The following is a 12,300-nucleotide window of genomic DNA, read 5'->3' on the forward strand; positions in this document are numbered from 1 at the left end:
GTAGAAATATACCTGGATCTAAAACAAACGATATTGGGATCATTCAAACATTATCTATGAGGCAACTTAAGGATTGCTTATAGATATAATATAAACAGCATCTATCAATATTTTGATAGCAATTTTAATGTGAATGACAAGTTAAAAAACTTACTCTAAATTATCACGACATAAAAAAATAACATTATCTATTATGTATGATTATTTAATAGTATTCTAAATCACTGCTGATACTTCTATTAAATATTTCTTCAAGAGCTAAGTTTGGGGTTAGAAACTGTAAGTTTTTTTTATGGAATCTTGCTTTTCAGTGTAGATTATTGTAGCTTTCTTACTAATGATACTATGTGCCAAGAAAGATGGACCCTCTAGGCTTAGTATTTTACAGAAAATTATATATAAGAAGCAGTCATGAGTTGAATCTAAAACCAAAAGAATTAACGATTTCTCAGGAAATATTCATTTGTATCTTGTCCACCATAGTCTCCTATGTCTAATTAGATGTAATTTTTGTACTTAAACGAAATTGTATGGCTTCCTTCCTAGACAAATATAAGTTTTGAACTGTGTATTTGGTAAGATATATTCTTGTGTAATCCTATTGGTTTTCGGCGTTGGGGAAAAAAAAAAGTTAGTGTTACATTCAGTAACGTTGAATAACAATATGATAGCTCTGTAATTATTGTAGATTAACCTTCAGAACTTTTGTCAACAGACGTCAGCGTATCTACGAGGACGCAAACACCTTGTCAAAAAAAATGTTTGATTTTTTTTTTCTCTCAGGCAATCCAGGAATTTAATCAACGTGTTCCTCCTCACTCTTTCGGTATAGATTATCTCCCTCCCTTTTCTCCCTCGAATAATGAACCTCCCCTCTCTCTCTCTCTCTCTCTCTCTCTCTCTCTCTCTCTCTCTCTCTCTCTCTCTCTCTCTCTCTCTCTCACTCTCTCTCTCTCTCTCTCTCTCTCTCTTTTACGCAAACGAGTCATTTAATCAGGTTTCTTTCTTAATGCCACAATGCCGGATAGACAGCCATTGTGCCGTCACAAAAGAGCCGAGTAATAAATGTATTGTTTGCACACCGCAGCATTTTATATTAAAACCCGAAAGGCAAGAATTACCTCACGTTTCGCACAGCGAGTTTTTTTTTTTTTTTTTTTTTTATTTTATTTATTCGACGACAGCCATCCGTGTTTAGGTAGGGAGGTTTGAGGAGGACCTGTCGTATATATATTAAAAATGAAAGGGATGAAAATACATTCCCGAGAGCAAAATATACTTTGCTATCATCAACGACTCGGTTGTGCGTGACGTCACATTGTTATTGTTGAGGTAGTCAATGGCTGAAGGCTTCGTGATATATTTTTTTATGCTTTGTACTTGAAGCTATGTAATTTTTTTAAATGGACTAACAAACGCACCCTAGATCGTGAGTTTTTAATGTTGAAGAATATCGTATACAGTATTGTAATATGCCTTGTTTCTTCAGAGAAGTTGTATATTTATTTGGTAAAATTGAAGGCATACACACACACGCACACACAAACACCACACACACACACACACACACATATATATATAGATATATATATATATATATATTCTTATATACACACACACATAATTTAGATAAGTTCTTAATCATATTTCCTCTATTTGTTTGACAACAAAATGTTCTCTTTCACTACAGTCTTTTGTTTTAATCTTCCGGCATTCTGGTATTTCACTGGCGATATTTTTCTTTAAAAATTTGTTCACAGATACCAGGTGACTTTGGATTGCAAAACAATTGTTGTAATAGACATTTCAACTGAATGACAGCCAGAATACCTTCACAACAAACACGTATTCCTAACACATTTTTAGAGCAGTTTTAAAAATTCCTTGTAAGAACAGTTTCTTCTATTGTGTTTCAATTTGTCTTAAAAACGTATCTTGAATTTGGTGATTTTAATTTTCATCATTGTGAATTTCAAAAAAAGAATGGAACCATTTTTAAAACTTTAAAAGTGACAGCATTACGAACTGAAAACTGTCATTACATATTAACAAACTTTACATTATATTTCGTCAAAAAAACTGATGTCTGAGGGGTATGTGGAATAGAATGTAATGTAAATCCAACGTATCATCCCAACTTTAAGAAAATCGAAGGAAGATGTAACTTGATAATCGTACTCGTATTGTATGCAGAATAAAGCAATGTAGACTTGAATGACAAGTGTCACCGTTTTGGACAGTTATGTTCGTTTTATGTAAAGTTTATGAAATCATCAATCTGGGTACGATACACAGTATTTTCGGATGATAGTCAGGTCACGAATACGAATGTAGCACTTTAAATTATTGCAAAACACTTGCAATATGGTAATGCTGCAAGCAATGCAAGATTCATCAGCGCACAAATACACACAAACAGACAGCTAGGTGAAAATGTATGTTCGACTAATTACTGTAGTTTTCATACCTTCTATTTCATGTTTCAGGCAGTGTATTGACCGACAGAAGAGTTCTTCAACTGTTGACACATCCGCTTCTTCACTTCTTCGTTTGTAAGGTAACTAATTTCGTGTTTTCTTTCACAATGTGTAACGCCAACTAACGCACGCGCACACACGCACTTACACACACATATACACACTGTTTCTCAATGATTTTTCAGGCTATGGAATGCATATCTTCTCATTCATGAATTGCCAACGACTTTTCATTTCACAATGGATAAGAAATCTAAAATCTAAAGCCTCGTAAACTCTTAGGACTATAATAAGAAAATAAATAGAAAAGCTCACACTCGGAAGAAAAGAAAGAACCAATACATCAGGTTCACGTTGACGTGAACGAGGAGACCAATACCTATATATCACAGGATATATTCAAATATATGTACATAAATAAGGTACTTTTTTTTTTATCTTTTTTTTCTTTAGTGACGAAACGACCTAAGCGTCAAGAAGAGTCATAGGTACTTCAGAATAGGGGGATGAAAATGGTAAAAGATTCTATGTAAAAAAAAGTCATAAATGCTCTCACAGTAAACGGCAAATGAGTATTTTATGCACAGGGAAACTAGGCAGGATTTATTGCGCAATTGTTGACGAGAGAGAGAGAGAGAGAGAGAGAGAGAGAGAGAGAGAGAGAGAGAGAGAGAGAGAGAGCCGCAAGTAATTTAGTAATTGAGCCTGTCGTCAATAAAAGTTAAAGATACTTTTTGTTTTTTATATTTTTGACAAATAATTTATTTGATTGGCACTCGATCCTCTCTCTCTCTCTCTCTCTCTCTCTCTCTCTCTCTCTCTCTCTCTCTCTCCCGAACCTACGATGCAAGGGTGACCAGTGGATGAAGTAGCATACTTCTACCGAGGTGGAAGAAAATCGCCCTCTTTTTGTTGAGGTAAACTACACGTCTTTCGACAGCCTATAGCCGAATGGAAAATCAAGTAAGGTCAAGATAAATGAGAGAAAAAACTTGTGGGTGATTTTTCCACTCCATATCAACACAAGGAAGACGGGACATGGGCCAGTATTTCATTTGTTTTTGAGTTCGGCTTTTGTTTAGTTTTACACTAAATTTTGATGGTATTTCGAAGCAGACTCTCTTGTTGTGTTAAATACTTTTTTAGAATTGCGCATTAACTTACCATGTAACTCTCATAGTTATTATACTGTTAAAGTGGGTGTCTAGTAAATACGCGTTTATAATGTATCTATGTACATATTCTGTACGTCAACGCTGATGCGAGTGTATTCTTAAACAAATATTAATAAATAACAATAAATGTAATTGAATCAATCATGATTGGGGCGAGAGAGATAAAAAGGAAAAACCTAGGAGAATACCAATGAAATGAACGAATGGTCTCCTACAAGAAGAGGAGATTAAAAGAATATAAAAAATGAACTTGAACAATCAGCAGAATAACCCTTTTTAGCTCTGAAAGCGAGTCTGAAATACGAGACAGTCAAAAGACAGGTGCGACCATAACTGTCTCGAAGGTTCGTTTAATCACTATTGATTTTGTGCTGATTCAAAACGACGACTTTGAAACCCGATTAAACCCGAGGGAGATTCGCTTGGTTTGCTCTTTAAAACATCAGATAAATCCTAATTAACTTTTACATTTTGCTTTGATGAATTAGCGACGTTTCACAGGTTGTTCGATAATGACGAAGAATTACATTTTCTAGCAGGAATACGGGGAACTGAAACTATAAATTTTTACAAGCTATTTGTAAACTTTTAAGTTTCAATAACCGCATACTTGTGCAAGTATGTACTGTCATCTGGGCAACTTGATCGAAATACTATGAATAATTGAACCTAATTCTACACATGCAAGTGAAATTAGACTTAAGGAAACACCTATTATAGATATATCGTCCTGATGGGAGGCTAATAGGCTTTCGCATCCTCCGTAGCATATTTTCCTTTTGTTCGACTCGCTGCTGTAATGAAAGTTAAGCCAGTCGTTCATGTTACTGGTTCTATGATTAAGTCAGCTTGCGGAAGCAGGTTGTGAGTGCACAAGAGAAATAATTCGAAACTAACGCTATAACATTAAAACTAATGGAGTTAACTGGTCTGTTAATCAATGCAATAAGAAATTTAAGGATTTAACACATACACACACACACACACACACCATTTGGTTTATTGTCGCAGTAACACTATAACAACAAATATTGCTTAGAAATATAGTTCTCTATTTGATTAATGTATGTCACCTAACGCGTGCTCTAATTACGGTAAAATTGATGCTCAACTAAACATGTCTTTATTAATTTTTTTCGAAAGTTAGATGGAAACATTTTATGGTTCGTCTTTCACATGAAGGCAATAGCACTTAGCTGACATATATGGCGACGAATGTGTAGTAGCTGCTGGTATTAACACAGATTTCGAGAACGAATTATCGGGAAATGATGAAGCGAACTGGAAAGAAGTATAATGGAAAAATTCAGTTGTTAATTACCATGGGTTCGTATTTCGCCTTTCCGAAGTCATCGAACACGCGATGCTGCCAGTAAGATAGGCAATACGTTGATGGGTCCCTATGCCTAGAGAAATATTAATGCCGTAGTTTTAGTTCTCTTGTTCTCTTAATATTCATATTGCTTTCCTGACCTCTTATCTTTTCATGAGCATCATTTTACTATGTCATCTCGAACTCTTATCCCAGTGCTCGGACTTTCTGAGTTATTAAGTGCTACTCTTATCATAGAATATCACCATCTTTATTTTGTAATAGATGTGCTGTTGCACCCCGGAGTAACAGAGTTTGTTGCTTTCAGACCGAAGAGAGGCTGCAATGCTCTTTCATAAAGTCCTATTTTTGAGCCATACTCCGTCTGCATTGTATATTTGTTTATCAGTTTATAATACTTTTGTATAAATCACTCATATTTGATGTCGTTCATAGTTTCGTTATTGATCTTTTGCTGCTTTTGCTGTTGACATCTGGAATTCTAGTTTGTGAAATCTCTTTGGGCAACATAACAGACACTTTCGATCAGTTATTTTTGTTTCCAGTTAATTGGCAGTAATCAATATAATCCATATTGTGTTGCATTCAGTAATATAGTTAATATTACTTTGTAAAGAATCCTTATCCCTGTAACCATGATTTGCCAGTTTATCATAACATTTTAAAATGTAGCATCTGGTCGTTTACATAATCACCCAGGGATAATGCTGTTATAATTGATGTACTCAAATGATTATGCCTGACCTAACACTGTAAAAATTAGGCGATTATCCGTTAGCATTACCAATTTGAATGACAACGAAAGGGTCTAATTATCAGGAAAAAAACAATAATATAATGCAAGTATTATAGGATCAATTTGAAATGATCAATGGTAAATTGCAGTTATCGACCCAGAGTTAAAAGACCGATGAGAAAACCTTTTAAGCTTTTAAAATAGTTTAATGATTTATCTAAAATCAGTTTTAATGACACATGAGATAATGGATTAATTTTGGACTAATTCCTGCAAAGGGCGCCGTCATCAGTGGCTAATGCGACCAGGGCCAAACTTTTGTCAACACGAATTTTAAATTTTGATGTTGTTGTCTCGGAACTGACTTTGGATGCGAATGAAAACCTAAGGGTTTTTCGTTCTTTGGAATGACTCAGAAGATTCTTAGACTACCTAGGAATTGGTCTCCAGAATATCCTTTTCCTACAGCGTCTTTGTAGTGATGATAATTAATGTTATTGGGAAAATTGTGTTTTAATTGTCCGTATACGAATTTTGAACATGTAAACAATTTTCCGATAATATTCGACATTTTTGTGAAAACTATGATTTAATTTTGATAATAATGTTGGCAATACGAAATATTCCGATATAAAATTCCATATTTAATCATTTCCCAGCAAAAGGCGGAAATGATTTGCGAAATTAAATTTTTATGATAATTTTGGTAATAAGAAATTTTCTGTTCAGATTCCATAGTTAATAACTTCCCCCAAAAAGGTAGTAGTGATGATGTAAGAAGTTTATATTGAAATTATGGTGCTGTTCTATGCCAATCTCATTTTCCTTGTTTCACAAATGTCCTTCTTTCAAGAAACGATCCTAGAGCTTGCTTCGTGTGTGTGTGTGCGTTTCTGTCAAGCCTGGACCAGCAACGGACACCTGGTTGCGTGTGCCACTTCTCCCATGAAAGAAAGAAAGAAAAAGAAGAAGAAGAAGAAAGAAAGAAAAAGAAGAAGAGAAGAGAAGAAAAAGAATGAAGGAGAGAGAGAGAGGAGAGAGAGCGAGAGAGAGAAGAAGAAGAAGAAGAAGAGAGAGAGAGAGAGAGAGAGAGAGAGAGAGAGAGAGAGACTGGGGGAAAACAATATAGAAGCAATCCCTCACTCAAATTACACGCAGCACCAGCAGAAGCAGCCTCACCAGCTGGCTGGCAGACAGCACCAGTGATAAATGACCGACAAAGCAAAATAATCTGCGGGAGAGGGGAAGAAATGATCATCGGGCGAAAAAGCACTACTCCCCCTCCCTCCCCTGCTTGTGCGCCGTTTGACAAGTTGTGAAAAATCTCTCTCTGCGACGCTGAAGTTTACGACGGGCGGCGCCCCCAGCTTCCTATTTGAGACGGAATGACCTCATCCTCTTGCATTCGGTCGAACAAAAGAGTCCCAATCAGAAGAAAGGACCCTTAGCGAAATATAATTCGTGTGTCCGGGCTTTCAGAATTTGGCCCATCTCACGGCTGAATGGGCTTCTGCCTCGGAGAAGCGAAAATGCGAAAGAAAGAGAAGAATAAGTCGACGTAACTGGCGTGAATTTTCTTATTTCCTTCTCCAATGAACACAATGTTCTTTGGAAGCTGGAGTTTCAAGTCAGTGGTCTCTGTGGGCCAGCTCCAATAATAATAATAATAATAATAATAATAATAATAATAATAATAATAATAATAATATTTTTTTTTTTTTTTGCTCTATCACAGTCCTTCAATTCGACTGGGTGGTATTTATAGTGTGGGGTTCCGGGTTGCATCCTGCCTCCTTAGGAGTCCATCACTTTTCTTACTATGTGCGCCGTTTCTAGGATCACACTCTTCTGCATGAGTCCTGGAGGTACTTCAGCCTCTAGTTTTTCTAGATTCCTTTTCAGGGATCTTGGGATCGTGCCTAGTGCTCCTATGATTATGGGTACAATTTCCACTGGCATATCCCATATCCTTCTTATTTCTATTTTCAGATCTTTGATACTTATCCATTTTTTCCCTCTCTTTCTCTTCAACTCTGGTGTCCCATGGTATTGCGACAGCAATGAGTGATACTTTCTTCTTGACTTTGTCAATCAGCGTCACGTCTGGTCTATTTGCACGTATCACCTTATCTGTTCTGATACCATAGTCCCAGAGGATCTTTGCCTGATCGTTTTCTATCACTCCCTCAGGTTGGTGCTCGTACCACTTATTACTGCTGATGTTTCTTGCACAGGCTCCAGTGGATGGCTTTTGCCACTGAATCATGCCTCTTTTTGTACTGGTTCTGTGCAAGTGCCGGACATTCGCTTGCTATGTGGTTTATGGTTTCATTTTTCGTATTGCACTTCCTACATATGGGAGAGATGTTATTTCCGTCTATCGTTCTTTGAACATATCTGGTTCTTAGGGCCTGATCTTGTGCCGCTGTTATCATTCCTTGTTTCCTGCTTGAGCTCTCCCCTCTGTAGCCATTGCCATGTGTCATCGCTGGCTAGTTCTTTAGTCTGTCTCATGTATTGTCCGTGCATTGGTTTGTTGTGCCAGTCCTCTGTTTTGTTTGTCATTCTCCTGTCTATTATTATTATTATTATTATTATTATTATTATTATTATTATTATTATTATTATTATTATTATTATTATTATTATTATTATTATAACCTTTACGATAACCTGTGTTGTTAGAGAACATTCATTTTTAATACCAGGCTGCTATGATGCAACTCTGAGAATAACTTGAGAATAACTTGCTCGAAGTAAAAAGAGAAAAAGAAGGAATCAACTACAAAATAATTAGCAAGTGAAACCGGCCAAACCGGGGCCAAAACGCCGAAACCGCCCGCTCGTACTGACACGTAGGAGTATGTATGTACATACGAACAATTATATACACAAGTGATACCCGCATGTGACTGCAGGACTTTATTTGCCTTTCATTTTACTCTCTCCTGTGCAAAGACAAGATTTGTACCAGCAATAAAAGCAGAACTGAAGAAGTAAATGTAGCGTGACTTATAAGTGCGATATCGATGTTTGAACACTTGTGGAAATACGACATTTTGGTAAATCTTTTCCTTAGTCTATTCGTCTATCGATAAATTTACCAGCATGCGAACCTATGTAGAAGTCAACGGAGACTAGCATCTGTAGATTATGATACAGATCATGTTTTAATTATATCTCATTATTTTCGGTTTTTGAATTTTTTTTGAATTGTGTTATGGAAATCAGCGAAAATCATAAACCGACAATGATTGAATGTTATGTAGGCAGGCTAAGAAATTCGATCTTTCCATCTATCTTCCTTTGTTAATTCAATAAAAACTCATGTCATTCAGTGTTTATAATACGTATATTTATTACAATACATTGCTATAACGATGAAAATTTTCTATCCCTGAATTTTATGGAATGAGGATTTAAGTGTTCTTATCGCATGACATTTTAAAGATTGGCCGAGTTTCGAGGATAAAATTCTTTGCATATTTTTACTCGAAGGATTATTGTGCACTTAATTTTTTCGTCAGTGATGTATATATCTATCTATCTATCTATCTATCTATCTATCTATATATATATATAAAATTTTTTATGTTATCCACCGTCATCTTTGGTTATATTCCCGATCATTGAGCTACAAATACCGTTTAAAATCTAATTCGCTCTACCTCGGGAATAGAATATATACATACTTATATACATACATACATACATATATATATATATATATATATATATATATATATATATATATATATATATATATATATATATATATATAATGATAAATGTAGTTTCATTTCTCCAATTCATGATCTGTTATAAACTTTCCCGGTTACCAGCACATTTTAGTAATTGCTTTTGTTTAAAGACGGAAAGCAAAAAGTTTTGAAATTATGAAATTAAAACTTTACAGTTCAATTGTGAACTGGATTAAATTCTGTGCCTCCATCAATTGCTCAAGAAGTAAAAAAAATAAAAACTGAACCCTCTGCAAATTATCTTAATGACTATTTCACGTGAATTTTCCAATCTCGATAAAAATGTCTCTCATGAACTCTTATTAATATTTTACATGCATAATAATGTTTTCTGCTTAAAGATACGTTGTTTGATGAATGATCTTGTTATTATTAATTCGAGAGCGTCATATCTGTTTCATAATCAACTGCTTATGCTTTTGAACCTTGTGAAAATGCATCCAATCAAAACATACGTTGTTTTTAATAGTTGTAAATGTACAATGTCGATTTCTAATGAGTATTCTGATATCTTATTTTGAGAATTCTTTTGATGGATACGTATGTTTGGAGAAGAGTAATGCATCCATTTAAAAGGCTCGAATTGCATATGAATCGCACCGATTTTGTAATTATAATTGAAATATTTTTTGCACAACCACTTATAAAGACACATCTGCAAAATTAGTCGTAGTGTATTCACTTAAATGTTTGCCATTTGGTAAATAGCGAATGCATCCTAACCATTTGTTGACGAAGTTAGTCATAATTTTTACACGTTAATTCAGAGTCAATATTAAAAAAAAAGAAGAAAAACTGATAAACCGACTTTTATCAACATCCAATTAAGGTAATGTAAATAACAACGAGTCATCATCACTTTTCCTTTCATTTGAAAATTTCTAAAAGTTTTTAGACAAAGAGTATATTGAGACGCTCCTGCATCGAGATAAATGACTTTTCTCACGGAAGATAAGAATGCCAAACTTCTGAATAAATTTTTGGTACTTTGTGCAGGAGGGGTAAAGTAGTGAAAGGCTGGAGAGGAAGCCGGTTGGAACTGAGACAGAGAAAATAGATATCAACATGAATGATAGGAACGTGCAGTGTTATACATACGTAATCTGAAGATATAGAGGAGGAGGAGGAGGTGAATTTCGTGAGAAATGTGGCGATTTATGAATTTTTTTTTGTGTTGCTTTTTATTAATTTTTTTCAAGGGGTTTTTCCAAAAAACTTATTCTTTATGAGTGACGCTGCAGAACGAAACAATGCCCTTTTATCTAATACTTTAAATCTTGGCTTTTTCTTCAAGTTTACGTCTTTACAATAAGTGCCGGATCAGAAATGTGAAACGTAAGACCGTCTTACAATAAAGACATGCATAGCGTAAAAAGGATTAATTGCAAGAGGAGAAAGGATCAGGGGAAGATCGGCAGATAAAAGAATAAGAAAGAAATAATCAGTGAAGCAACCCGATATGATGAATCTACAATTTATTTTCAGCGAACTTATTGAACAATGATGGATGCTTACCCGCCTGACTTAGATTATATAGCTAGCTTACGCACCACCGGCGCAAGATCTATGCTGCCCATATATTTGATAAATTATTAAAGGGCAAAAGAGGCTTAATGTAGACCTTTGGACCTTCCAACCAACCGAGACGGTTTAGGAAAAGGGAAACTATGAAACGCCTACGCGTGCACAAGCGTGAGAACATTTTGGGCAGAGATATCAAAAGAATTCTCTCCCAACGCCTTAGGCTTATTTCATACCAAGTGGGCGGCGGGACCTGAGGTTTTTTTTTTCCTGTTGTGCTATTTCTGATTTTTATTTTGTCTACACTTTCCTCCTTACACGAAGAACTGGGGAGAAAATCAAAGCGTGTGCTGGAAAATTGTACCGCTTACTTGAGAGATACCTAAATGGAATTCAGCCTTTTAGATACCTCTAAGTGTTATAGTTTTAACTTTTTTTAAACTAATTATTTGTCTTCTTCAGGGAATGCACGTAATAAATTTCAAAGATATTGTAATTAGACACCATATACATAAATACATCACATGAAAGAGGCAAATTGATGAATTAATGAATGACATATGTAAATAATAAGACTAATTCACTGCACATTTAGCTACTGCCTTTCTAAGCTAACACAACATATTAAGAATGCTTCGTGTTGCAATATTATTCGTTCTAGTTCGAGTTCTCTATCAATCCCGTTTATGCATATGGGGCAAGTAACCTTATTGCAAAACATGTTGAGAACCTAGTTATTAACTCTGGAGCCTATGTAGGTATGTATGTATGTATGTATGTATGTATGTATGTATGTATGTATGTATGTATGTATGTATGTATGTATGTATGTATGTATGTATGTATGCATATAGGCTCTAGGAGTTAGTACTGACAGGGTTTAATAACTCTACTTTCGGGGATCTTCATACCGTTATTTCAGGTTTTTCCTTTTTTTTTTTAATTGTGGTTTGTAACGTTTAATGTGTTCTGTGAATTAGCTTTGTTTATTGGCAATATATATTTACATGTATTTGTATTCTCTCTCTCTTCCTCTCTCTGTTTATATATATATATATATTATATATATAATATATATATATATCTATATATATTATATATATATATATATTAATTATATAATATAATAATTATATTGTAAAGGAATATTGATTTATTGAATGTAAAATTGCATAAAAGGTTGAAAATTGATATTTGCATACAAAAAAAGTGTGTACACTAGACAACAGATGGCAGTAGCGCTTGGCGTAGGCGGTAGTCGCCAAGGATAATGTACCGAAAATATGATATTTGGTCC

The 12,300-nt window shown here is 34.8% G+C and overlaps 1 long non-coding RNA gene across 1 annotated transcript in view; it reads left to right on the plus strand.

Moving 5' to 3' along the window:
- Positions 1-12,300, plus strand: part of LOC135207987 (uncharacterized) — a 112,672-nt gene that overhangs the window by 82,386 nt on the left and 17,986 nt on the right. Inside the window, exon 3 of the long non-coding RNA XR_010313096.1 lies at positions 2,487-2,557. This is a non-coding gene — a long non-coding RNA (uncharacterized LOC135207987). The remainder of the gene's footprint in view (positions 1-2,486; positions 2,558-12,300) is intronic.

Source organism: Macrobrachium nipponense, chromosome 11 (genome assembly GCF_015104395.2).
Source record: "Macrobrachium nipponense isolate FS-2020 chromosome 11, ASM1510439v2, whole genome shotgun sequence".
Lineage (NCBI taxonomy): Eukaryota > Metazoa > Arthropoda > Malacostraca > Decapoda > Palaemonidae > Macrobrachium > Macrobrachium nipponense.